This window comes from Paroedura picta, chromosome 1 (assembly GCF_049243985.1).
Source record: "Paroedura picta isolate Pp20150507F chromosome 1, Ppicta_v3.0, whole genome shotgun sequence".
Classification (NCBI taxonomy): domain Eukaryota; kingdom Metazoa; phylum Chordata; class Lepidosauria; order Squamata; family Gekkonidae; genus Paroedura; species Paroedura picta.
This window is the reverse complement of record NC_135369.1, coordinates 130,313,541-130,340,918: the sequence shown is the minus strand read 5'-3', so window position 1 is coordinate 130,340,918 and position 27,378 is coordinate 130,313,541. Positions and strand designations below refer to the sequence as shown.

Below are 27,378 nucleotides of genomic sequence, written 5' to 3'. Positions count from 1 at the left end.
AGGTACTCTTCTTTAGAGCTCTGTCCTTCCCTCCATTTCCTGAACATTTTCCTTTTCTTTCTTAGTTCCTCTTGAAGTTCTCTGTTTACTAAAATTTCTGTTTACTAAAATCTGTTCATCCAAATTAATTAATTAATTAATTAATTAATTCATTCATCTTTTATCCTGCCACTCCAATGCCGGCTAGCTTGTGATGGCTCACATCAGGAATAAAATATAGTAAAATAATAAAACATAATTCAGAACCTCCTCCCACCGTCCCCAACCACCCCAAAAGATCTCTTCCTACAACCACCACCAAGCCTCCAAATGGCTGTTATCTGTATCAGAGATAACTGAGTAGGTCATTGGAACATCAGGGGAGGAAGATCTCTTTTAATCTAGCCTCAACCAAAATGCCTGGTGGAAAAGCTCCATTTTATAGGTCCTACAGAACTGTGATAGGTCCCATCAAGGCTCTCAGCTTGTCTGTGAGCGCATTCCACCAGGTGGGTTCCAGTGCTGAGAAAGCCAGGTACACCTCATGAGGAACAGGGGTTACCAACCTATTTGACCCCACAGACTGCATGGCTGCAGAATACTTATAAGTTAATTCCTGTTTCAATTAATATTTAAACTATATATAATATAGGGTTTTTTAAATTAGATTTATTTCCCACCATTCACAGCAAGCTGTCTTGTTGTATAATGAATGAATTAGCTATCAATTCCACAGTTCTGTTATGATGTCACCTACCCATCATTCTATATCTTATTTTTTATTCTATTGTTAGTAAGTATCATAACTTACTTTACCATCACATGGAAAGTGGAATTATAAACAAAGCTAACCTTTAAAAGATCAAATGAAATCCATGAGATTAGAAAGATGGGCTTGAGTTTAGCATTGCACTCTTAAATCTTTTAATTGTTGTTCCAAACCTTTAAAATGTGTGTTAATGTTTTTCAAGAATAGTTTTCCCCAATAGCTTGTCTTGCTCAGTCTTGCATGTTATAAGAATGTGTTATGTTTTACTGGTGGTGATTTCATTTCTCTTTTGATATAAGGCAACTATTAATTTCTATGCTGTCAGCTTCATTACTATTAGTTTTCAATTCAGAGAGGCCTGTAGTATAGTACATCCAGCTTCCTCTAGATAAAATTAGGTTTGATCTTAGCTGTACTGTTTTGACCTGTTTTATATTTCCAATTTTTGGAAGATTATGGCACATGTGAGTTTAATGCCTTTTGCTTCCCCAGATCCATTCCAGACACTCCTGAACATGCACCTGTCAAAATGACTGCCTGTTGCAGGGAACCTCCACTGAATTCTCCTCAACATGTCTTCCAAGTTCTGCCACCATTGCTTTGAAGTTTGGTAAATATTTAGACTGAGCATAGATTGAGCATAGAATGTCAACAGTGGAAGGGGGGAGGTTTGGGTTGGGAGGGTATTGGGGTGGGTGGGTTAGATTTGTTACGGCTAGAATTAGATATAGAGTAGTTAAGGCTGGGGATAGGAACACTGCTATTCTGTGTGATAGGCTGCTAGGGGTGAGATATTATAGGGGATCTTAGGATAGTGACTTCTGTGTTGTGGATTGGTTGTTGACACCCTGTGTCATAGATTTGCCATCTGGAAGGTATCGGCTGAGAAGGGAGGGAGGAGGGGGGTAAGACTGTGCCTGGTGACACGATTGGCACAATTCTGGGTGAAGGGAGGTATAGTGGTTGGGGAGGTTCAATAATAGGGGGCAACATTGCACGTAGGTCCTAGAGGGCCTCAACCATGGAGTTTCCATGGTCAGTGGCCTGGTCGATGCGATCGTCACCCTTCAAACCTCTGTCCCTGCCCTAGATTTGTAGAAGAGAGGGCTAGGGTGGAACAGGTGCTGCTTCTATGCAATGCCAGGTCGATCAAGAACAAGTTCTTGACCCTTTGGGATTATTTCACAGGTAATGCAAGCCAGGGGTATTATAGGGGATCTTAGGATAGTGACTTCTGTGTTGTGGATTGGTTGTTGGTGCCCTGTGGCATAGATTGCCATGTGGAAGGTATCGGCTGAGAAGGGAGGGGGGAGGTTTTTCAGAAACCAAGCATGATTGCTCCAGCTTATCCAGCTACATTGCCAGAGGACTCATTATTTACCCACACCAATAACCAATAACACAAACCAGTACTTATATTAAGTACCAAATGTTAAACTCTGTACAATAGCTGTACTTAAATACAATCAATTGCTGCAGCCCCTTCTCCCATTTCTTTTCAGAGTCAGCCAAGAAGACATGTAGGAGCTCTAAGAGACAAATTAGAGCATAGGAGACAACCATTCTGGGAGTCTTGTTAATTCGCCAAGAGTAATAATTCACCAGATGCAAATATACTTCAGTCCTCTATGAGATTGTATTGAAAGATAATGTGGCCCCCTCTACAGAACCCCATGCTAGGACTAGACACAACTGACCTTTCAGCCACCCTTACTTCTCTGCCAGCCCTTGCATGAGAAAAAAATGTATACATAGGCAAGCTTAGAAACAGAGCTGATCTGTTTAGCTCTGTGATTAGGCTACATCCATGGGTGTGTGCATATGGCTATTGTACTCTTGACATCTGATGTTTTTTAAATGGATCTCTGTGTTCTGATCAGCCAAGAAGTTTTTAAAAAAGTAGGAGTTAAGGGAGTCCCCGCTTCCACAACTGGATGCTGTGAGACAATACCGTCACAGTAGAGGTCAGAAATAGACGACTCCTCTCTGTATTCTACAGCTATCCTGGCTAGCTGTCATGGTTAATCCACTGCAGGTGTTGTCCTCATTCCCATCCACTTTTTTAATGCTCTGTTGGTAGATGTGGGAAGAGGCTGTGTTTTGTGAAGGACACAGCATACTGTAAAAAAATAAAAAGGTCTTTTGCCAGGCTGGTTAAATGCTTGCGAGTAACGCAAACTATATATTTTAAAGGAATGTTCACTCTACAGTCTACAGTGAGCTTTATGTACTTTCCAACCCCCATTTTTCTCAGACAAGTGTTGTTCAATATTTTATTATATTAGCAATAGACGGTACATAATGAAATCATATCACTGTTTCATCCGAGACAGGTTCAGCTGTTGTCAGAATGATATACTTTGCCATAGATTTATTATTAAACTGTTGGTGTAATGGAGTCGAACAGAATTACAACAATGGAAATCTAACAAAGTTTTAATGGAGCAAAGTGGATTACTCCTCTGACAGACTGTTATTACCTGCATGGCTCCCAAAGCCAAATACACACACACCCCAGAGCAATACTTGGTGTTGCCCCGCTCAGCTATATTATTGTCTCTTTTTATTGTATTAGTAATTTGGAGTGCTGTAGAGCAGATCTTTAGCTGTTCGTGGAATGACCGGTGGCACCCTGTGTCGGGGATAGTGGCTTTCTTGTCTGACTTGAGGAATATAGAGTTCAAAGCAAAACTTGCCATCATTTTCTTAACTGGGATAATAAAACAGGGAACAATTCTGCATAAAAGCCCGTATCTTTTTCTTTCATGCCTTCCCCCTCTTTTCAGAAGGCTGCCTAAGGGTTTAAGCAATTTAGTTGTCTGACCTGCATCCTTTCTCTGCAGTCTGCAGTTCTTTTGTTTAACATTAGTATGTGGGCAAACAGCATTCAAAGCTGTGTGGAGCTTATCAGCCCGTGTTCAGTCAACCAGAACCCCCATTCTGTGTATCTAAGAGGGGCCACGTTTAATGCTTCACAGTAGGAGTTTCTGCTGGCTTCCAAAAATGACTTGTTTTTTCAGATCAACTCTGTCCTTGCACTGACACACAGTGGCTCTTCTTGCCTACACGAGAATTGGAAAGCAGAGTATGTGCAATGCATAATGAACAATGTCTGTGCATACAGCATGGTAACAATAGCAGTCTGCAACATTAGAGATGTTGCACTAAGTATACTTATATGGTGAAAGTAAGAGAATGTTGGGGTATCTTGTAGAGACAACGAAGAATGGGGAGGGACCTCACCCCCCCCACCCCCCACCCTCTGTCATATTTCTAGATTTCCCCTCCCTGCTTAGGCTGTTCAAGTAAAGTGAAAATAGTTTTTTTTTTAAATCTCACTAAGCATGCAGTCCAGAATTTCTAATATTAATACCAAGACAATTCCCAGAAGTATTCTACATCCCCGCCCCCACCAGTGCCAAGTCATCTATCTGCAAAATATGCCTGGCAAACTAAATCAAGGATAAATCTATTTTAAGAGATAGAAGAACATTCATAGGATCTGGAATTGCATTGTACTGCTTAAAACATGGGATTCTGATGTTTACCCATCCCTACCTTCCCCAGATTGCACTCCCAAAGTCTCCAGGAATTGCAAGTCTATCATGGTCAGTACCATTTAAAAAAAATCAGTGACTTCTATCTCATGGGGACCAAATCCTTATACATTCATCTTAATGGTCTCACTGGTTTGGAGGTTTGCTGGAGAGATTGAATATGTGACTAATTTTTAAGGGAAATATTTAATGTTGTAATCGTAAGGTTACAATTTCTTTTGAAAGAAGAATACAGACAATTATGAGTGTAGCACATTTGGAATCCCACCAACAAATGGTCAAATCAACATACAGGATGGGAGGGAGGAGGAGGAGGAGTGGGACCAAAAAAGCGAGTTAGTGTGTTCAAAGATTTTGATTAAGGTCCAATCTTAAGCAAAGTTACTTTGAATTTAATCCCATTATACACAGAAAGTAAACATGAATTAGAGTGGGCTATAGCAGCATTTGTATGGTGCAGGAGCACATGAACAATGCCTGGGGTTATGGGATTTTTTTTCTCTACACACAGTGTGAGTTCCTCTTCTGGAAACCTATTTCCATTACATGAACCCCCCCCCCCCATTGAACTGTAGAAAAAATTTCCAGATTAGATTTGGTATTAGCAATCAACATGATCAGGTATCTACTCTCAGACCACATTTTTTGTCAACTGCCTAGAGGGACTAAAAATGTTGGATGCAACATTTGCTCCTCCTCATCATTGTTTTTGCTAGTATACATAGTGGGGATTAGGCCCAGAGAGAGAAGGTAGGCATCCCTTTTCTTCAACATTTCTGCAGCCACCCTTATGGGTGATGAAAAGGGGGACAGTAAATGTTCTAGCTATTCCCCAGAATCAGGATGGGATGAGTTATGTACACTTTCCCATACTTCAGCATATGACTGCTTTAGGAAAGGAGCATCCAGGTGGACCTTTCAAAAGAATGATGCAGGGCTTCCATGGATCTAATGCCAAGACCTGTTTGTTTACTTCCAGAATGCAGCTATGGAACATACAAACTGATAAAACAAAGACTACCTCTGACCTTGTGCTAAGTACCAGAGGTAAGTTCTTCATCACTTAATAACACAATGATGCCAGCTGCTTGACTCCCCCCCCCCGCCCCATACACACCTCTGACATGAGACAGCAAGTGACATCCAGATCAGAGGGGGCAAATTTCAGGCAGGCATTATACCTGGCTGCCTTCTTTGCTAAAAAAAATAAAATGAAAACTCTGAACCAATAAGCGGAAGAGAAGACAACAGCTAATTACAAATAAATTCAGTGAATGACGCAAAAAGAGGACCCAGTAATGAACAGGTTACTAAAATTCAGAGAATTTTCTTCTAGAAGCTATAAAATGTTCACTGTAAAGACATGAAATCCAGTTCCACTTGCAAAATGGTCACTGGACAGCAGCCAGCTACCAGGGCTTTTAAGTGGTTGTGAAAATTCTCTGTATTATCCCCCCCCCCCTAAAAGAGAGAGAGAGAGAGAGAGAGAGAGAGAGAGAGAGAGAGAGAGAGAAGAATCCTGTTTTGAATCTGACCTGGCAATTGATTTACAGAAGGATCAATTATGATCTGAGATTGTGAAATCAAACCTACTGTGCTGCCTTGACAGTAAAATTAAAAAGTTTCTTTTGACCTTCCTTAATGATGATGATTCTTTTCTATTAAATTGATATGGTGGAATCCATGGTAGTATCCCAGAAGGAACATGCTATAATTAACTTATCTCAATAATTAGAGCTTTCAATATTTTTAAAAAGGTTGAATAATAGCAAGATACTCCCTCCCACAACTGTTTTTTTTTACATAGAAAGGTTGACTTGAAAACCACACATGACTACAAAGGCCTTACACCAGTTTAGTAGATGGTTGCCTCCCCCCCCCCCGCACACACACACCATATTCAAAGAATTCAGAAAGAATGTGTAGGTATTAATGGAGGTTAAACATTGTTCCCAAATGCCCTTTAGGATCAAATACTGTATTTATTCCCTAAACTTGCTCATTCCCACCTAAACGCTTTTATTCAAATTCTTACTCTTTTCTCCAATGACTAGATCTTTTTGCCTATTCAAATATGTTTTGCATTAGCTATACAGCTCACTATTTTCTTGAAACAACAACAACAACAAAAGTGCCATGTCATATACTTTAAATTGATGGAATGTTTTGGCCTTTTTAAACCTGCAGCTTTGGTTGGCCTTAGATGTGAAGAAAGGGACGTGAAAAAAGAGGAAGAGGGAAGGAGGGAGGTGAAGTTGGGAATCCTGAAAGGGGAGGGGGGGGGAGAAGGCAAGTGTTTTTAGCGTTTTCATCTAGACATGTGTCCCCTCACTCCGTGACATGGCTGCTCCAATGTTGCCATGGTGAGGATTTCTAATCATCCCTACACATGACAGGCTCCTATTTGTCTGCACTCCCTTGGGTGTAAATTTCTAGGCTTTAGAAAAAAAAAATCCATGTGAGCGTATCATCCGCCGTGCAGATGTTTCACTGCTTTAGAATACCAGGCAGCTGCTTGTGCCACCGTCGACAGCTAATTGGAGACTGCATCACAGGAACAGAGGCGTAATTATGGCATAAATACACATCCTCTGGTGCATCATTGTATCTCTATTAACAGAAAATTTTAAACAGTGTTCAGAGTGTAATTAGTGTAGTTGATAAAGTTGTAAAACATGTAAATAAGGGAAATAGCAGGTACGTGGCCAATCCACTACCCAGCGCTAGGGGATGCAGATTATTGCCTATTTAGAAATAATTAGCAAAGCTGCATTAGCAAAGCCTGTGTCCAACAGAAGCAATGCAAACATTTATTCTGGTAACAGCTCTTTCTGTGCTAGCCATGAAAATCTACTAATATTGGTAATTTAGCCCTCATTACCAGAGGATAAAGCATGAAAAGAGCTCAGACATGAAATATGACAAGTAATATTAATTTTTATTCCAGGGGAAAGGATGCTTTCTTGGGTTGCATGCTGATTTCTCGGCAGGGTCTCGGCTGTGCGCATGGAAGAGGCAGTGGGCTGCTGGGTAGTAGTGAATGCAGGTAATGGAGCTAGCTCCCTGCTGGAGCTTTATACCCTGGGGTGGCTATGACGGCGGCTGATGAGGCAGGCATGCTGCGGTTGGTGCCCAGTCAAAGCTGGGGTCACAGTTCAGAACAAGATTTCAAGCGTGAAACTTTTTTTGTCCTCATGGATGGGGGGAGGGGTCATTTTGCATTCTCCCACCACTCTCACATCACCTCTTCCCTTTTCCTCAGAAATGGTCTATATGGGAAAATGAACTTCTTTTGTCTTCTTTCAAAAGCATTTATCAGCATATCTTTGGCAATGTACTTTGCTAGATCTGTTGGAGATTTGAAGAACATCTGTGTGTGTGTGTGTTCTCTTGCTCATGGACTAGTCTTTGAAGAAGAATATATTGTAATTAATTTTATATTCCTTAAAACTACAAATTGCTTTACCAATATTACTTCCTGATCAGAAGCAAAGGGCAAATATTTGCAACTTTGATCTAGTGTTGAAATGCAAGAGGGAAATGAGCTGAAAGTCCACCAAGAAAGGGTAGTTTTTCTCAATTTTACTGTTTACCGTTTTTCTTTCTGTAAAGTAAAAATTGGAACCTCTGTTTACCTGTGAACACCAGGTGTTGTGTGGCTCAAGAGAAAGAAGCAACCACTGTGAAATATGAGTCACTGCACTAGATCTAGGGTTGCCATCACAAAGTTGGGAAATTTCTGGAGATTTGGGGTTCAGTCTGGGGAGGGAACTCAGTGGGGCATAATGTCATAGAGTCCACCCTCTGATGCATCCTGGGGACCAGATCTCTTTAGTCTGGAGATCAGTTGTAATTCTGGGAGAATTCCAGGTCCTAACTTGAGATTGGCAGCAGAAACTTGCCTCTTGTTTTAGGATGAAAGATGAAGTAACTTCACATTTATTTTACCAACTGAAAGGTGCATCTTGGAAAATTATCTATCTTCTTAATAATCACAGAGTTTGACATCTGTGCACAAAGAAAAGAGGATTCTTCCAGATCTAGTGGCAGTACAAAATGAGGCCTTCGGCAGGCCTTAATCTTAGCTAGATTCAATTGAGCAGAAAACAACCAACACAGTGAACTCCATGCCCTTCAGCAACTCTCCAAAATGACAGGAGTTGAAGTGGTTGCCATGTTATTCTCTCTTTTTTATTTTGTTTGCATGTTGTGACTGAACACAAATAAATGCTCACTCCAAATTAGCGGTATATTTCTTGGAAGTTTAATATTCCAACATAGGTTGACGCCCTTGGGGCTTTTCTTGGTTTCTCTTCCCAAGGTCCAGCAGGCCTGATGGTTACGGGAGCTTGACCAGATGGCTGTTCATCCACAAGGGCGGGCCTCCTGATGGTTCACTTCCCATGGGGCTGAGGTCTGCTGGCTGCAGCAGGGGAAGAGTGGTTGGTGGGATCTGCCCCCATTGCTGAGAAGTGTGCCTATATTCATCAAAGAAAATTGCTAGTAAAGTTGTGGTCCTATTCATGCCAAAATACCAATACTGTTGTTCTTGAAGTGCCAGAATTGCCCTCCTACCAAACAATTTCTATTGCCACTGATGAACCAGGAATATGAAACATGTTGATGGTTAGCATTCTCAAAAGTTGATTGTCACTATACTTACATTTTCTTCCATTAATATAACATTTTGTTGTTACTAATAATTTGACTGAATTTCCTTTCCTCTCAAAGGCTTTGTTTACATGACTCTATTCACTCATATTTATGATTTGCTTACAATTTAAAACAAGCACTATTTTGAGCATTTTAAAACAATCTGTGCAATTGGTGGCATTGAGAAAGGCAGGGGTCTGATTAGCTGCTGTTGATAAGTGATCCTAGTTTACTATTTTCCTTGAATTAGTTATACGTCAAAGTCATGGAGATCAAGCCATGATCACTTCCACACATAGGCAGCCATGCTCTGCCTGTCTATAATGAATTATTAGCTCCAACCGTGGAATGCTTGCAGTATATTATCTATAATAAGAAAGGAAATTCAGATGCATGAAGGAGAGAGTCCTAAACCTGGAATAGCTTTAAGCAAAAGGGAGATCAGAAAATCTCAGAGAAACTTGGGAAGTCCTTGGAGAGACCCAGAGACTAAGTAAGTCTACTTTGTCTCTGGTAGCTTGGGATGCCTTGGATACTCTTCAAAGGCCTCTGAAGGTCTCAGCAGCTTCTGCAGCCCTAAAGAGCTCTTCAGAGGCCCTGGTAACTTAACAATTTTGGAAGCCTTAAGAAATCATGATAGCCCCCAGGAAACCCTGACAAAGCATAGCGGCCTTTGGTAGCCTGGGTGACCTTTGAGGACCAATTACTTTCAATTAACCCCAGGAGAACCTGGGAACCACTGTAAATTGCAGGCAGCTGGGAAGATCTTGACTTGTGACAGCTAGTGAGTCATCAGATGATGCAGGACTTCTGGTAGCCCTCCAGAGATTTTAGGTGGCCTCAGCAGCTTTGGATAACCTTAGATACACTGGGGAGCCTTGGGTTGCTGCCAAAGCCATGTTTGGCTGTTCTACTGTTACTGGATCTCCTTTGTCTCAAGGTGACCTGGTGGCTTGGATGATCTTTGGGGTTGCCTGAGTGATTCCTGTTATGGTTGGATGATGCTCACTATCAGTTTGTTTCCATCTGTGGGACCTGAATTGCCACCAGACTTTGTCTCTAAATGACATCTCCACAGAGTTCGGAGCTGTTAGGCCACCTACCACTCTGATGCCCACAAAAGACCATTCATACCCCTACAGCAGTGGTCCCAAGCTTTACATCCCCCAAAGAGACTTGAGATCCTGTGAACAAAACTTAGCTGGATGCCCGGACCCAGAGAGATTAGACTGGCCTCACCCAGTGCCAGGGCATTTTAAAATTCTGCCCCCAGATTAGTGGAATGCAAATCTGCCCTAAAGGTAAGGGTAAAGGTATCCCCTGTGCAAGCACCGAGTCATGTCTGACCCTTGGGGTGACGCCCTCTAGCGTTTTCATGGCAGACTCAATACGGGGTGGTTTGCCAGTGCCTTCCCCAGTCATGACCGTTTACCCCCCAGCAAGCTGGGTACTCATTTTACCGACCTCGGAAGGATGGAAGGCTGAGTCAACCTTGAGCCGGCTGCTGGGATTGAACTCCCAGCCTTATGGGCAAAGCTTTCAGACGGCTGCCTTACCACTCTGCGCCACAAGAGGCTCTAAAATCTGCCCTACAGGACCTTAAATGGTTCTAAAGGACTTGCAAAACAGAGACATTTTGCTGAGCCTATGGTTGAGTCTTGAAACAACATCTCAGATCTGCTGGCCTCCCTGTCAGGATCCACCAAATTATACTTCAACTAAGGGGTTCTGTGTAACCCCCCCCCCCCGCTCCCCCCCATATAACAGAGATAACTGGGGAAATTCTCTGTTTTTAATATTTTAAAATATTATGCTTTGCATATTTTACTTAACTCTTATTTTTGTATTCTATTTTTATATGTAATTTCATCCTTCTTGTGATCTGTCATGAAAATACAGGAGAAAGGGCTCAAAATAAACAAATAAATAAGCAACACTTAATTATATTTGCTCTTTTAGGCCTCCATAGAGTAACATTCTGCAGCTAGTAGTAGTCATTATGTTGTTGACTGCTCAGAAGTAACCTTATTAAACTATAGTTCTCAGTGGCAGTTCAAGAATGTGCAAAGTATTTGCAATCCAATTTGAAATCCTCAATGAACACAAACAAACTCTATTTCAAGAGCCAGGGAATAAAATGGATAAACCTGGGATGCTAGAGAAACAAAGACATCACACAATTCTCCTGTTCTAGTCATCTGGAGACAATCAAGGAAACAACCTTGTTTGTAAGTTAATATTTTTGTTGGTTGGCAGGGAGGGGGGTAGAATAGCAGATATAGGGAAACAGCCAGTTGTGGGAAACCAGTGCAGGAATATATATGCCATAAACATTTGAAATACGCTTTAAAATGATTTTGAATGAAAAGTAAACACTTTTGAGTGTGTATGGAAATGCAGTCAAATTTTAATGTGAATGAAGCAGTAATTGTACATCAGTGATAGGAATAGAGAGATTTACTTTTCAATTGTCTCATCTTTTTGCATTTAAACCTATATTAATATTCTAGTAAAAAAACGGTGTCCAGCTCACTTTGTTTGCTGGCTAGAAGCCTACAGTAAATAGATATATTTTGTTCTGTGTTTTAGCTGCTCAGCTTTCTAGAATCTTGATTCCTGATAGGAAGCCTACCAAAGTCTAAGGGATAATTTCTTTTCCTAGACATAATAAAGATAAAGGAAAAGGTATCCCCTGTGCAAGCACCGGGTCATGTCTGACCCTTGGGGTGATGCCCTCTAGCGTTTTCATGGCAGACTCAATATGGGGTGGTTTGCCAGTGTCTTCCCCAGTCATTACCGTTTACCCCCCAGCAAGCTGGGTACTCATTATACCGACCTCGGAAGGATGGAAAGCTGAGTCAGCCTTGAGCTGGCTGCTGGGTTTGAACTCCCAGCCTCATGGGCAGACAGCTTCAGACAGCATTTCTGCTGCTGCTTACCACTCTATGCCACAAGAGGCAAAAGGAAATCCATAAGGTAAAAGGAAATCCAGCATCTGATTCAAATGAGATTAGTTAATTATGAGTTTTAAAAGCTCTGTTATAACTCCAAGAGATATCTAAAAGTTGCTTATTCCCCTCCCCGTGGAGAGAGGGAAGAACTAAATTTCATTTCAGCCCAAAATGAGCTAAATCTTAAACCTATTTTGTAAAGTACATCTATCTGCTTGCCTGCTTAGCTACTCGCCTTGCTTAACTTTGATCAGTAGGTCACATTTGTACTTGTATATTATTGAACAGTTCTGTCATTAATCTGGTGCTGGCTTTAAGTGTGTCTTCTCTGAGCAGGGCTATAAATCAGATTCACAGAGGGTGGTATATGGTATATATTTTCCTGGGTCAGAAACTTTATCATTTCTGAGAAGCATACCGCAGGTTCAGAAACCTCCTTCTTATTGTCCATCTGTTAGAGGGGAACCAAGGATTAGGAAGGGGAATATGATTCCAAAGCAATACACAAATTCTCCTCTTGTATTCTTCACTGAACTGAGTGCCTAGTTTTGTATGTGTGTCCAATTACACTCTCGTAATGGAATAGTATGTGGTAGGGTGGCTCAGCATGCAATTGGAGAACTCCATAAAATATTTATTTGATTTCCATCTTCAAACAACTTACTCTAGTTAATCTCTTTGATTTTAATCGGTTCAGCATTCCAAAACAAGTAGATCAAAGCTAGCCAGCTCAATGATTACTGTAAAGTGAATACATTCACTTTTTAAAATGTACTTTTAAGAAACATTCTAGTCAATGATAAGTATTATGAATCTAGGGTGCTGAAATACCAACAAGGGCAGGGATCCTACATCCTTAATAGGAGTGCAGAAGGTGGAATTTTGGTAGTAGCAGGTTTTCTTAAGGCTAACATGATTCAAATGGTTCAAGCATTGGAGTTTAATAAGGATTAAGGATAATTTAACCTGAAAAGTAAAAACATGTTTTACCACTAAAATCAAAAGTACCTAGATTTTAATTGTGTGTGCAAATACATGTATAATTTTTTTTAAGTTTACCGTATATACTTGTGTATAAGCCAAGCTTTTCAGCACAGTTTTTAACACTAAAAAAGCCCTCCTCGGCTTATACGCTGGTAATTGAAATAACAGCCTACTCCCAGCCAGCCATTCATAGCATAGCCTTTTGCGAAGGCAAGCTGAGCTTGTTACTCCCAGCCAGGCATTTGTAGAATTGCCTTCTTGAAAGCTGAATTTGCTCTGGCAGCTTGTAGGACATTAACAGTTTGACTGAGGGATTCTGATCTCCCCCCCCCTTCTTTTCCTAATCACTTCTTCCAAACTATTCTTTTGGTTTCTGTGGGTGTGGATGATTTTGGGGGTGCTTTGAGATTTACTGTTTCTTTCTCCTCGTGTTTCTTTCTTCTTTTATCTGAGGGCCAGCATTGTTTGCATATGAAAATTTCGAGTATTTAAAAGGCTGCCATACAGAGGATGGAGCAGAGTTGTTCTCTCTTGCCCCAGAGGGATGGACCAGAACCAATAGGATGAAATTAATGCAAAAGAAATTCCGTCTAAACATCAGGAAGAAGTTCATGACAGAGCGGTTTCTCAGTGGAACAGGCTTCCTTGGGATTTGGTGCGTTCTTTGGAACTTTTTAAACAGAGGCTGGATAGCCATCTGATGGAGAGGCTGATTTTGTGAAGGTTCAAGGAGGTGGTAGGTTACAGTGGCTGAGCGATAGGCTTGTGAGTGTCCTGCATAGTTGGACTAGATGACCCAGAAGGCCCCTTCCAACTCTGTTATTCTATGATTCTATGGTTCTATGAAAATGTTTGGCAGCAACGCATCCTTTAGTTCTCCCTTAACCCTGTGCCACTTCTAACAATCAAGGTATAGTCTGCATGGGGGTTTTTACCCACTCCCAGTCCAAATGAATTCCTGCCATCTACACTGAATTCTATTTCCACTTTGATTTTGGCTTCTTTAAATTTTCCCTCTGCAACATGCATGATTGATCCGGATTGACCCTACCTTTTCCCCGTAATATCCAGAAGTGGATATAACCCTTGATATTTGCTAAATCAGCATCAGGTAGTGTGCAGTTTCCTGCTTTTTGCGAATTAACTTCCTGCCTCGTGCCTTCAACACTTTGGTAAAACTGTTTTCCCTAATTGGCCAGGGCATCAGTTCAAAGATTTCCTGGTTCCCGGTTGCAAGGTTTGTCTTAAAGTGACTGTGCACCAGAAGCTCAGCAGAGATTTTCCTCTTGGATTTATTTTCCCTCCTCTTCTGTCCTCAATCCTCTCCTTCCCACTCATTCAAGAAAAGAAAGAGACTCCTACTGTGCTTGGCTTCCCCCCTTCTGAGCTTCCCCAATCAAGGGCAGAACACTTTCTGTTTCAATTCAGGGTGGGATAGAGGAAGACCTGAGTTCAAATAGATCTGAATTCTGCAGGATCCACAATGGTACGTGCGGAATCAGCCCAGTCATCCTTTAGGGATTATGTGACACATAGTGATACAGTACAGGTGTTTACAGTTAGAAGGGGGGAAGTACTCTGCTATCATGTACAACTGGTAGTAGATTATAAAACAGGTAGGGATGGGGATGAAATTTCTGTTGATTCTTCCTTAAGGTTGCAGTCATTCATTCTGGTATTCTACTGTTTTCCCATGGAACCCCTTTCCCCTAAGACAGGGGTAGTCAACCTGTGGTCCTCCAGATGTTCATTGACTTCAATTCCTATGAGCCCCTGCCAGCAAACACTGGCAGAGACTCGTGGGAATTGTAGTCCATGGACATCTGGAGGACCACAGGTTGACTACCCCTGCCCTAAGAGATGTTTTTCAGAGGAATACAGTGGAAAGGGGGAAATGGCAAAAAAGAAAATAAATCTGTTAACTTTTTTCATTCATGGTTCAGTAGAACTTAGCCCATTACCTCTAATTTCCTACATCTATAGTGTTATCTGGAGTCTCTTCCAATAATTAATCTAATTAAAATTGATTGTGTAAAAGGCTGTATCATGGTTATTTTAAATCATTTTTTCTGGGATTGATTGTTGATATTTCTATGTGCCATCACAGTTCAGATTACATCAACAGGGTCACATCAGGCCCAGAAATCTCTCTGAGACTTGTACGAATCATACATCTCCATATACACCTACTTTGTGTCACTTATCAGTGGAGGTCAATATCTTCTCTGTGTACCTCCCACAATCTTAGTGGCCTGTGATTCAATGTTCATCTATGATAAATTCTTAGAATTTTCAGTCCTGAATAAGGTTGTTACTATTTCCTCATCTTACAATTAGTAACAAAAAGAGTGCAGCAACATGGAGATTTTTATCCAGACCCTGAGGAAATGAAGAATTTTTAACAAGGATAAGTTCAGGAACATTTCCATTACATCATGTCATCTAGGCCAGTGGTCCCCAACCTTTTTATCTCCAGGGACTGGTCAACACTTGACAATTTTACTGAGGCCGGGGGGGTAGTGTTTTGCCGAGGGACATTGCTATCTAAGCCCCTGCTCCACTTGCTCTCCCGCCGGTGCCCCTGACTTCCTGCCTCCCACTGGGGGGCTCTGCCAGCAGCAGCAGCGCAGTGCCACGCCAAGGGGGAGCCCCAGCCATGGCGGCCGCTAGAGAGCACCAAAGGTGAGCAAGCGGCAGAGTGGCAGGGCAGCCCCTGAGGCAGCAGCCAGGGAGGAGGACAAGGAGGGGGTTGGGGACCACTGATCTAGGCCCAAGAATCCATTTTTCCTCATTTTGGAGTCCAGCTGTGAACTCAGAGATGTGGCTCCAAAGAACAAGCATTCCAAATCCAATAGACTGTTTATTCCCATCATAAATTTAAGCACTAGCTGAAATGTAAGCACTAGCTAGGGTTTCAGAGGCCTTTGTATAGTCAATGGAATATCCACACAGAAGTTTTATGGGCATTTTCTTCTGTCAGCTGCCATTTGTTGATACTTTTAGCCCATTATTCCACTGGAGGGCTTTTCAGGCTTAAAAAAGAAGTAATTGTTATTGCATTAGAGTGTTATACTGATCTATTGCCAGTTATAACACTATAGCTATCTGACAAGTACAATTTTAATACTTGAAAAGAAAAGCCCTCATGTGGCATGTAGGGTGGAAGTGGCAGCCACAGCGATTGAGGCATCAGAGGAAGAGGTCTTTATACCCCGCTTTTTACTAAGCAAAGGGGTCTCCAAGCAGCTTACAACCACCTTCCCTTCCTCTCTCCACAACAGACATCCTGTGAGGGGGGTGGGGCTGAGAGAACTCTGATAGGACTGCTGTGTAAAAACAGCTCTAACAGGACTGTGATTAGCCCAAGGTCACCCAGCTGGCTGCCTGTGGAGGAGGAGTGGGGAATCAAACCCACCTTGCCAGATTAGAGGTTGTTGCTTTTATTACCCCAAGGTGGCTCAATGTGAGTGGGATCTTCAAAATGTGTACGTTTCGGTTCACATGGCATGCAAATATACATAGACTGCTATCTTTAAAAAAATGTTTCAAACCAAGTTTTGGAATGATTGGAACAAAGCGAGGGGAATGTGGATGTTAGAGGATGTTAGTGGATGTATGAATGCCAAACTGGAGCTAAAACGCCATGTAGAAGCAACTTATTTTTGATTACTAAAATAATATATTTTATTAATCCAGTTGCATTTACACCGAGCTGTTTGACAAATACAGTTGTTTCCAGAAGAAATGCAACAGTTACAAAAATTCATGTATATCTAATGACTGGATTTGGTGTTTATGCTTGTGCACTTACACTTCGACTAATAAAAAATTGCTGAAATGTGACATAAGTCAATTCTACCCCTCAGATCTTTCTTGATAGTCAGGATGATGTGATTAAGCTATGCCAGTTCCTCAAATACAGAGAAAAAGCTATAGACAGAAATACATTTGGCTACCTTTGATTTCCCATTAGTTCCTATTATAGCCCTAAGGTCAGGAAGAAGGGGCAGGGAGAATGCAGGGTAGAAAAAAACACACATGCTACAACCAAAATGCTTTATTGATTACAGCTACTGCAGCACTAGCTTGACATATGGCATGGATCCAGTCATCAGGTGATTCACCTGCCAGCTGATGAAACCCACCCCTGGCTCACCTCCTGAGGGTAAACCTGGAATGGCAAGACCTTTGTGTGGCTGCCTTGCCACCTGTGCATAGAACTATGTGTCAGCCCCCAATCTTGGCATAACACAACCTAGCTCTACCCCTCAAGATATCTTGAGGTGGTCCTCACCTAGGGAAGGCTGCCTCCCTCAAAATGCACATGTACTGTCTCCCTCAAAATGGATTTCGCCCAGTACCTAAACCACCCAAAGCTGTGAAAAGAAAGAAATTTCAAGTACAGTCACACTACAAAACCAGAAAACGTAGGGATGGATGAATGGTCAAAACCAACACTTGGAATGCTTGGCAGCTACATGGCCTGAAAAGGGGGAAGAGCAGACCTGGGTGAGCAAGATATGGCTGCGCTTTGATGATGGAGAAGCAAGCAATCTGCTGTTTTTGGGCCCTCTCAGACTGTTGTGGTCACATCCATGTACCATGACACTGCATGGGCACAAAACCTACCCTCTAATCCTGTCCCCCATTTTGCTGCAAAATGGCCCTGGGTAAGTCTGGGTATGTGGCTTTATGGCTAGGCTGTTATAATTGTGCAGGAAATCACAGGAGTCGTCATCTGTGCATCTTTGGAGTTCAGTTGGTGGTGGGAGGGACAAAAACCTTTGGGGGTTTTTGTTGGAGTTATTTCATTGCCCTTCACTGAAATCTTGGTGGAAAAGCTCCATTTTGCAGGCCCTGTTGAATTGTTTTAGCTTTGGCAGGGCCCTGATCTCTTCTGGGAGCTCATTCCACCAAATGGGGGCCAGGAAAGAAAAAGCCCGGACTCTGGTGGAGGCCAGATCAGCCTCCCTGGGGCCAGGGATCACCAGCTTGTTGTAACTTGTTGTAACTTGTAGAGTGTAATGCTCTCTGAGGGGTGTAGGCAGAGAGGTGGTCCCTCAGATACTCAGGGCCCAGGCTGCACATGGCCTTGAAGGTAATTATCAAAATCATAAGTTTGTTCCAGTAACAGCTGTTTCCAGTTGTGTTACAGCTAAGCCTATTCTAACCAGGGTACACCCAAAGAACAATAAAGGTAAAGGTAAAGGTATCCCCTGTGCAAGCACCGAGTCATGTCTGACCCTTGGGGTGACGCCCTCTAGCGTTTTCATGGCAGACTCAATACGGGGTGGTTTGCCAGTGCCTTCCCCAGTCATGACCGTTTACCCCCCAGCAGCAAGCCGGGTACTCATTTTACCGACCTCGGAAGGATGGAAGGCTGAGTCAACCTTGAGCCGGCTGCTGGGATCGAACTCCCAACCTCATGAGCAAAGCTTTCAGGCGGCTGCCTTACCACTCTGCGCCACAAGAGGCTCTTTCCAAAGAACAATACTTTCCAAAGAACAATACTTGAGGGTTAAACAGAAGCCTTTCCTTCAAGAGCCTTTTGCTTGTTATTAGACTAACTTTCCTGGGATTTGAGAGGTGCCCTTTTCTTGATTGTGATTCCCTAGCAACCTCGTGCTCAGATGATGTCTAGCCAACAAGCTTTGACCATAGCTCATTTGAAATTCTTCATGAACCTTAGAATACATGTCATAGAACTGGCAATAAACTTAGCCAGCATTATATAACACCAAGCCAAGCATCTATTCCTTTACATTTTATAACACAGTAGCTGGGGTACAACCTGAATTGATCTAGCCCCAAAGTCTTTGTTCATGGAAGTGATCAAAGCTGATTCTCTGAAGCTTTTTTCTATAAAAGTCTGAAAGGCCAATGAATGTGTCCTTTCCCCCCCTCCCCCATTCCCCCGTAGGCGTTTTCTCTTCATTGTTTCTGGGGCTAGTATTTTACTGAACTGTTCACATTAAACTTGGTCTTTAAAGACGTGAACCTTGTCTAATGTTACATCCACTTTTTAAAAAGAAAACTATGTAGATGTAGTTGTAAAGTCAGCCATGCCTCAGCTACATCATCTTTTCATGGCTGTAAGTAATACTAAAAGTATAACATTTTTTAATGACCACCATAGACACTGGTGATTGGCTGAATGCCACTTAATATGGATATAAATAATTTTTGGCAGATTTCAGTTAAGTTAAGAGAGATGAGAACAGATAGTGAACATAAGAAGCAGCCTGCTGGATCAGATCAGTGGTCTATCTAGTCCAGCATCCTGTCTCACACAGTGGCCAACCAGCTTTTTTGGAGGGCCAACAACAGGGCATAGAAGCTGAGGCCTTTCCCTGACATTGCCTCCTGGCTCTGGGATTCAGAAGTTGACCATATCAGAATATGGAGGTTCCATTTTAGTCACCATGGATAGTAGCCACTGGTTGACTTGTCCTCCATTAATCCATCTTGGTTGCCCTCTTCTGCATCTCTCCTTTCTATGGTCAGGTTTCATCATCTATGGTCAGGTGTAGCTGATTCTGTACAATGGCCCCAGCATGCAGATTAAAATATAGAAAAACTCATCAAACCCAGACTTACAGGAAGAGGATGAGATCTTGGCTGATATTTTGAGAATTGCTTAGCAACCCTACAAATACATGATGGCAGTGGCTAGTTCTGGTTGGGTAAGGTAGGATGCAGTGGGGCTGTGAGTAGGTGAAGCAGGCAGCAGTACAGGCGAGTAAACTAGGCAGGCAGCAAAGGAGATACCAGTAGGTTGCAACTGTGAGATCAGCCTGTTTCCAGACCTACAAACTAGGATATTAAATAAATTTAAATTTTCACACTTTACAAAACCCTTTTTTGACACATTTATTTTTATAATTGAGGCTTTTGTATCCAAATTTGAGGCTTTTATGGTTAGGTGGCCAAGGCAGACCAAACTGAAGCTGACTCCAGAATAGATAGAGCTAAACCTGGTTGGAAAGGCTGATATTCTAGGGGGACTGAATCCATTTGAGCTAGAGGGAGTGATGTTGCTATTTCAGAGCTTGGAGATGCTCCTAGACTCTGCCTTCCTGTTGGAAAAGCAGGTTGTCATGGTGGCCAGGAATGACTTCTATCAGCTGCATTTGATTCACTAACTCTCTCATTGTCTAGACTCAAATGACCTGTTCGTGCTTCTGTAATCATATGGTTTAATTACTGCAATGTATTCTATGTGTGGCTACACTTGAAAACAACCCAGAAAGTGCTACTGGTCCAGAAGGCAGCAGCACAACTATTGCCAGGGTTTGACCATCAGGAACATTTGAAAAAAGCTATACTGGTTTCCTGTTTCTGAGTTCAATTAAAGCCCCGCACAGCCTTAGATCTACATGTTTGAAGGACAATATCCATCCATATGTCCCTGGACAACAGACAGCAATCTGTTGTGGCTCTCCCACCACTTAGAGTGGCCAGTCTGCTATCAACCAGAGTACAGACCTTTTCCATCATTGCCCTAACTCTGTGGAATGGGCTCTCTGAACAGATGAGGGAGATATCACTTTTTGGAGATCTTCAGTTGGTGCTGATTTACAGGGCTTTTGAGGGAGCTTAAATTGGCAGGCATTTTAAGGGGTGGTGGAAGAGATTTAGGTTTGTTAGTTTATCTGTTGTTTTAAAGCTGAAAATGTTTTAAACTATTATTGTAAGCTGATTGGATCATAAGGATAGGCAGATATAAATGTATGCATTCATGTATGCATGCATGCATGCATGCGTGCATGCATGTATGAGAAGAGAGACAATTCTTGTCAAGTCCTGCATCTTGCTGCAATTCCCTGTGCTGCAAGAGATTCTAGAGAATCCCTTGAAACTCAGCAACAACTCGAGGTGTGTGTGCGTGTGGAGGGGTTGTATATGTGAGCGGGGTCAGTAGGGGAAAGCAAATGTATCCAGTCATGGAAATACTGAATCTGGCTTTTACTCAGTACAGAATGGGGAAAATATAATTATTTTACTAGAGCAGTATTTTAATGAAACATTCTTTTAAAAGCTTAAAACACACAAACCAACTTCTGCTCACATTTTGAAAAATTGAACTTGCTTTTTAAAAGGGGCACATTGCTATAGGAAATGCTCCTATTAATATTCACTGTGCTTATGCACTGACACTGCAAAGGGCTATTTATCCTGAAAGGTTAGTGGCTTTTTCACTGTCTGACTAATGGTGACTAAGGGACAATGTCGGATTTCAAATGTCCACTGGTGTGTATCTTGGAAAATGTATTGAAGTGCAGAGGCATATTTTTTTTTCTGTGTTTGCATTCTGTAGAGTCTATAAACAGAGTAAACAAAACCTGAACGCTTCTCCCAAATTCTCATTGTTTGTTTACCAAAGATACAACTTAGAAAAGCAGCTCATTAGCTCAGGCTCTAATCCTAAAGGAGCTTTCCCAGGAATAAGCCCCATTGAATAACATGGAACTAACTTGCTCAGGCTTATTCTGTTACTCTCACATGCATAGAGTATAGCTTAGATGTGAAGTGACCTGGTGTCACAAACTCATGGCATTTGTTCAATCTAAAAAGAAAATTGGTTTTAAAAGCAAGAAAATACTGTTAAAATGGCAAATCATACAATAATACATCCTTTAGGATGATCCTATATGTCGTGACTTGTGATTTGGGTTCTATGTTTCCGGAATTTCCAACATTGAATGATTACTGAAGCAAAAAAACTACAGAAAAGTAGAACATTTACTTCACAATAAGTTCCAGTTGGAAATTTCCCACGAATACCCCAGATCTTGCCCTTCTATAGACAGAAATGATGGTCTGATGGGGAGACGTGATAGCCAAAAACACAATCTATATTCTTTTTTTCTTTTTTTGCATCCAGGTTTGTAAAATCCAGTAGGAGAAGCTAACATTATCTGCAGGGTTCCTCGTGCAAAATAAAATTATATTTGAACTATGAGCTGTTAAATTTTGAGTGATTATCCTGAATAAAGTGTGCTAAAGGTGCTCTTCAGAGTAATCTGACAGGAATTAGGAAATGCCCATATACTGGTCTTTGGGTGTTCACTTTGCTAACCACGTCCCTGCACAGTGCTTATCCCCGCTTCTATTGTAGGCTTTCCTTTGAGATAGTACCAAGTACAGTGAGAACTCTGGTGTGATTTGAAAGTTTAAGCTTCTTTCACCATGTCCCTGGACTTGAAAGTAAACTGCAATCTTCATTTCCCATGACCTTATTAATAAAATATTTGATAGAAATAATGCCATTAAAATGGATACCTCAGGAGGAGGGCATCAGTTGTGCTTAAATGGCATAAAATTGTTTCCAACATAAAAGTGTTATTTTTAAAAAGTGTAACTTTGATATAAACAAAAATGGAAATTGCTAATGATGGTAAATAGGCAAGACAAAACTAATCTTCCCAACCTTGTATGAATATTAAAAAAAGAAAATCATCATTATCTGTATATTCCTCACTCTTTTCCTCTGAGTCATTGCTTAATGGCAATCTCCGTGTCTCAAATTTTTGAATATCATTTTGCCATCTACCATAGCTGGTAGATCCCCCCCCACCTCACACAGACACCTTCTTTTCAGCAGATCTGCTCAAGAAACAAGCTATTTTTATTGTTGCATTTTAAAATGAATAGATTTCAGTGTGGTATTTGTTTATATGTTGTGTGTGTAAAATTTGAAATGTGGAATGTCCATATGATTGAGTTAATGCTTATTTTTATCACATTTTCTCAAGTCTTTTTTCATCCAGGAATGCAGCTATAATTCTTGGAGAATATTAAAAACAAGCTTTATTCTTAAACCTGGGAAACTGTCATCCCCTGATCTCTGCTCACTATTTATTACATACATAAGACTTGTTTTCAAGCTTTCATTTAAGGAAGGTATATTAACCCTTTGCATGACCTTAGTGCAAGTACACATATCATGGTTCACTATAAATCCACATTTATCAAAAATTATACGAAAACAAACAAAGGAACCATCAAACTCCTAAACTTCTAAAAACTAGGCAAGACTATATATAAAAGAACCATGTAACACATGGTTTACACTATGTTACATGGTTCTTTTATTTTCTTAAAATTGATGGCTTCATGGTTGCTAATTAATCACTGCCAACAAAAAGGTTGCCATTTCTTCCAGTCTGGTATTCTTATGCCAGTGGTTACATATATATATATTCCATATATAAAAAATGAATTATTACTACTAAAAGGATCAAAAACTCCTTCCGTTATTTCCTAAATGAACTGGAAATAGTAACCCTGTCAAATATAATACCAAAAATAGTGTTATCGGGCCATAGCACCAATTTATTACTGGGAACAAAAGCCTTCATCCATTTCCTTTAGAGAATGACATTTTTTTAATTCACTGCCCATTTCATTTGATCTAAAAAGGATGGCGTCGGTTGACAAATATCCCAGTGAAATGGCTTCTGATGTTTGATAGGATAATGTGCAGCCCCTTAGGACAAGGGCAAAGGCAGCAAACTTATCATCCTTTAGTTTAGCTTAGCATGGGTCAGTAACAGCGCCAGGGGTGACAGAGGATGTTAAAGTGTGGGAAGCAAGAACTAAGAGCTGTAGGAGGGTGGAGGGTTTAAAAAAAAATAGTCCGTCTTTTCTTTTACTATGAAGCTGCACAGACAGCCTGAATCACATTGTTGATCTGGTTCATTGCACGCCACACTAACTGCTCCTGTAGGAGGAGAAAAAGAAAAGAAAACACTTATGGGTCATTCTCACTAATAGCATGTGTCTCTTCATCACTTCTTCTGTGAAGGAAACATGCATGTTTCATAGTTCAGCCCAAGTTTATATTTGTGAAGAACTATTATCTCAGGCAAGAGTTCAGCTGCGGAAAAGCTATAGCTTATCACTCTTCTCTCAATATACAATATCTCAGAAAGCAGAAAGGAAGGGAAGTCTAAACACTCAACAGAATTTCTCTGTTGTGACCTGAAAGAATCGAGTGGGCAAAGAGGAAAACTGAACACGGGAACACAGACTCCATTGCACTAAATATGTTTTTGTAAACATGCATGCTAGTTATTATGTCTAAGTCCTCAAAGGCTGACAGGGAATTTTAGAAAAGTTCTTTTAGAAATGGGTATCACGTCCTGAGCTGTACAGTATTGTTTATAGCAATGCCTCTTTCAAACTTTCAGGCTACTCTTTTGATCTGACTGATTCACGAGGCCTCCCTTCTGATCTGTTATTAATAATGACAAAGTATGTAGGATTAAGTTATTCATTTTTATTTGAAGAAATTTAGACTTGCATCCAAACCATTTCTGTCAGCTATAAAATAAAATTGTGTGTGTGCAGACTTTGGGATCTTTCCAGATGCCCCTATGGAAGCCAATCAGAACTTCAAGGCTGTGGCCAGTCATAGTGTTCTGTTGGCTGAAGGGCAGTTCCATTGATGAAAAGGGTGGTTGGACACAATCCATTGTACAATACTGGATCAAGAATAGGATTTACAAATAAGGGCCAGCAGGGGATGCTCTGGTCACTTGTTCATCTCTTTTCATATTTCACATTTAATACACAATGCTGTTACTTGGTCACCTTACCTGGAAAGAAATGAAACTTTAATCATACCCTGTGTATGTGTGTGTTGCCATTTTACACATTAAACCAAAAGTGTAAAAAGTGGAGCAAATTACCGGTAGAGGTTTTGGCATTTCCATAAATGGAACGGTTTGCCACAAATATATCCACTGTATGCTAATAACATACACTTAACTTCACTGCAGTAATACTTCGGTTAAAATTATAACCATTTTGTAACAATCACTTATTTTCTATCTATCATGGGGGGGGGGGCTACATACAACATTTGATTTGAATTGATGTAATTTTAATGATCAAATTATACTGATAGGAGATCCCCTAAAGGGAATGATGTAGTGCACTAGGATTGAAAGTTTTGACATAGTTTAATGAGCTGTATGCTAACTCCACCTGAGTAATTAACAGTCTTGACAGTCCTTGTGAATAATACATCTTCTACAAGGACACTTAATGTTCTGAGGATCAGCAGTGTCTCCAACAAGGGTATGGACATATCTGGTTAAGGATTCCCCCCCCCCCCCAATTTTTCTCTGAAAAAGGAAAAGCTCGCATTCTCAGGCAACTAAATGATGTGAGCCCCATTCATCTAAATTAAGGTGACCAGATTTTAAGATTGATAAAGAGAGACACCATTGACCGGGGGTTGCCATGCCTCCTTCTCCCGGTCTCCGGTCCTCCCTCCAGCTTGGTATAGTGGTTAGGAGTGCGGACTTCTAATCTGGCATGCCGGATTCGATTCTGCACTCCTCCACATGCAGCCAGCTGGGTGACCTTGGGCTTGCCATGGCACTGATAAAACTGTTCTGACCAAGCTGTGATATCAGGGCTCTCTCAGTTTCACCCACCTTACAGGGTGTCTGTTGTGGGCAGAGGAAAGGGAAGGTGACTGGAAGCCGCTTGGAGCCTCCTTTGGGTAGAGATAAGCGGCATATAAGGACCAACCTTCTTCCTCCTCTTCTCTCCCCCCCCCCAGTCCCCAGCCCAAAAAAGATTGGGGACCACTGTCTAGACTCCAGTCAGTTCCGAGGTCTAGTTTGGTACAGTGTCACTAGAAGGAGAAACCTCAAAAATATTGCCAAATTCCATTTATTACCAGAATTAAGTGATAACTATGAATGACCAGAAACAGCTCCCCTCCCCTGTATAATATTATCTTTGATGTTCCCCTGAATATCCTGATATAGCTTCACTGGTGTCACATTTTTTCACCTGACTGACATTCTCCACTTCCTTGACATTTCCCAGGCATGTGGCCATGAGCTGTCCCTTTGGATGAGGTGGCTACCAGTCTCCCCCAGGTGCTGTAGATACAGGAGTACAGGACTGATTTCCTCATATTGCTGGACTGAGGTATCATCCTCTTCTTCTGGCTGTGGTATTTGTTGACAGAAGGCAGCAAATTCTTCAGGGTGCTGCAAATATTGTAGCATGGGACTAACCTTTTCTCATGTGCTTGCTGGGCCGCGGGGAAGTCTTCCCCTCCCCCCCACCGCCAGAGCCACTTCCCCACGATGTCATGGCCGGCCTCCCTTCTTCCTGCCTCCTCTCTCCTGGCCCCACCACTCCAGATCGTTCTTCTTTGTCTGGCTAGCTGTGAGTTGGCTGGCATGGGGCCCTGCTGCTCCCCTGCTTGAGAGACAGCGGGACTTCTGAAGAGTCCAGCGGGACACGGGACTTTCCAAAAATAGATGGGGCTGCCCTGCCAGAGTTGGGATGCCTGGTTAGTATAATCTAAATGCTCTGTCATAATCATAGTATAGGACTTTCTCTTACTTCAGTAATTTGTGATTCCTTAAAATTAGTTCTACACAATTTGAAATTAGTCATCAGTACTTAGGAATACTCCTGTACCATAATAAGCTTGGGGGGGAGGGGGAAAAAATCTTAATGGCATTATTTCTAGAAGAAATGTCTTGTTGGCTTAATCTTCCCAAAATATTATACACATGAATCTGCCGTATACTGACTCAGACCACTGGATCATTAGGATCAGTGTTATCTACTCTAACTGGAAGGAACACTTGTAGATTCAAGTTAAAGAATGATGTGGCTGCTTCATGTACTAGAGATTTGTGGATGCAATGACAGATGGATTACAGATTTTCTCCTTTTCTCGGTTTGTTGAATGGGAACTTGATAAACACTAGATAGAAACAATAGTTAGCAAGTCATTGCTTGGAATGATGCCTGTTTGGCAGTAATGTGAAAAAAAAACCTGGGGAAATGTAAATGTAAAATCACATCTCAAGTGAAAAATTACTTAGCAAGCTTGGCCCATGTTCAGGCCTTTGATATTATTTGTAGGGAAAAGCTGAATTGTTTCCTACCATCCCCCTGCAGGGATATTGCTAGGTCTTCCTAAAGTTTCAAACACCAACATTATCATCATGAAAGGGGAACTTTCCAAGGAACTAGATATTCCTTGAAAGACCATGCCTTGCCCACCCACTCCTTTTGGGAACTCTTGCATTTTCATTCCACAATAAGAACTTGGCTTCCTATAGCTGGGAAAATCTAATCACGGCCAGTCAAAATGAGAATTACCACAAGTCAAAATCATATCTGACAGTCTCCACAATGGAGGCTCCACACTGCACTGCAGGCTGGAGTCTGAACCAGGGCAAGTTGTCCCGCCTCTTCCTGCTCCTGCTTGGTGGAGTGTTTGGCCTGGTGCACCTCATCTGCCCTGGGTTTGTGTTCCTACATGGGAGCTGGGGCAGCTACATTCCCAGTGCGGAACAATGATGACAATGTTGATGTCACATAGCCAGTCAGATTTGGCTATATGATGATATTACAAAGTCATTCAATATAAAAGCAGGCCTCCAATCTTTAGTCTGAATGGGGTTGACATTGTTTTTGTCTTCACAAGCTCCTTCAAAAC

General features: G+C 41.5%; 1 long non-coding RNA gene across 1 annotated transcript in view; it reads left to right on the top strand.

Annotated features, from left to right (window-relative positions):
* The window catches only part of LOC143842772 (uncharacterized), a 97,857-nt gene that overhangs the window by 6,176 nt on the left and 64,303 nt on the right, over positions 1–27,378 (top strand). Inside the window, exons 2-4 of the long non-coding RNA XR_013233355.1 lie at positions 1,241–1,358; positions 5,285–5,352; positions 7,253–7,351. This is a non-coding gene — a long non-coding RNA (uncharacterized LOC143842772). The remainder of the gene's footprint in view (positions 1–1,240; positions 1,359–5,284; positions 5,353–7,252; positions 7,352–27,378) is intronic.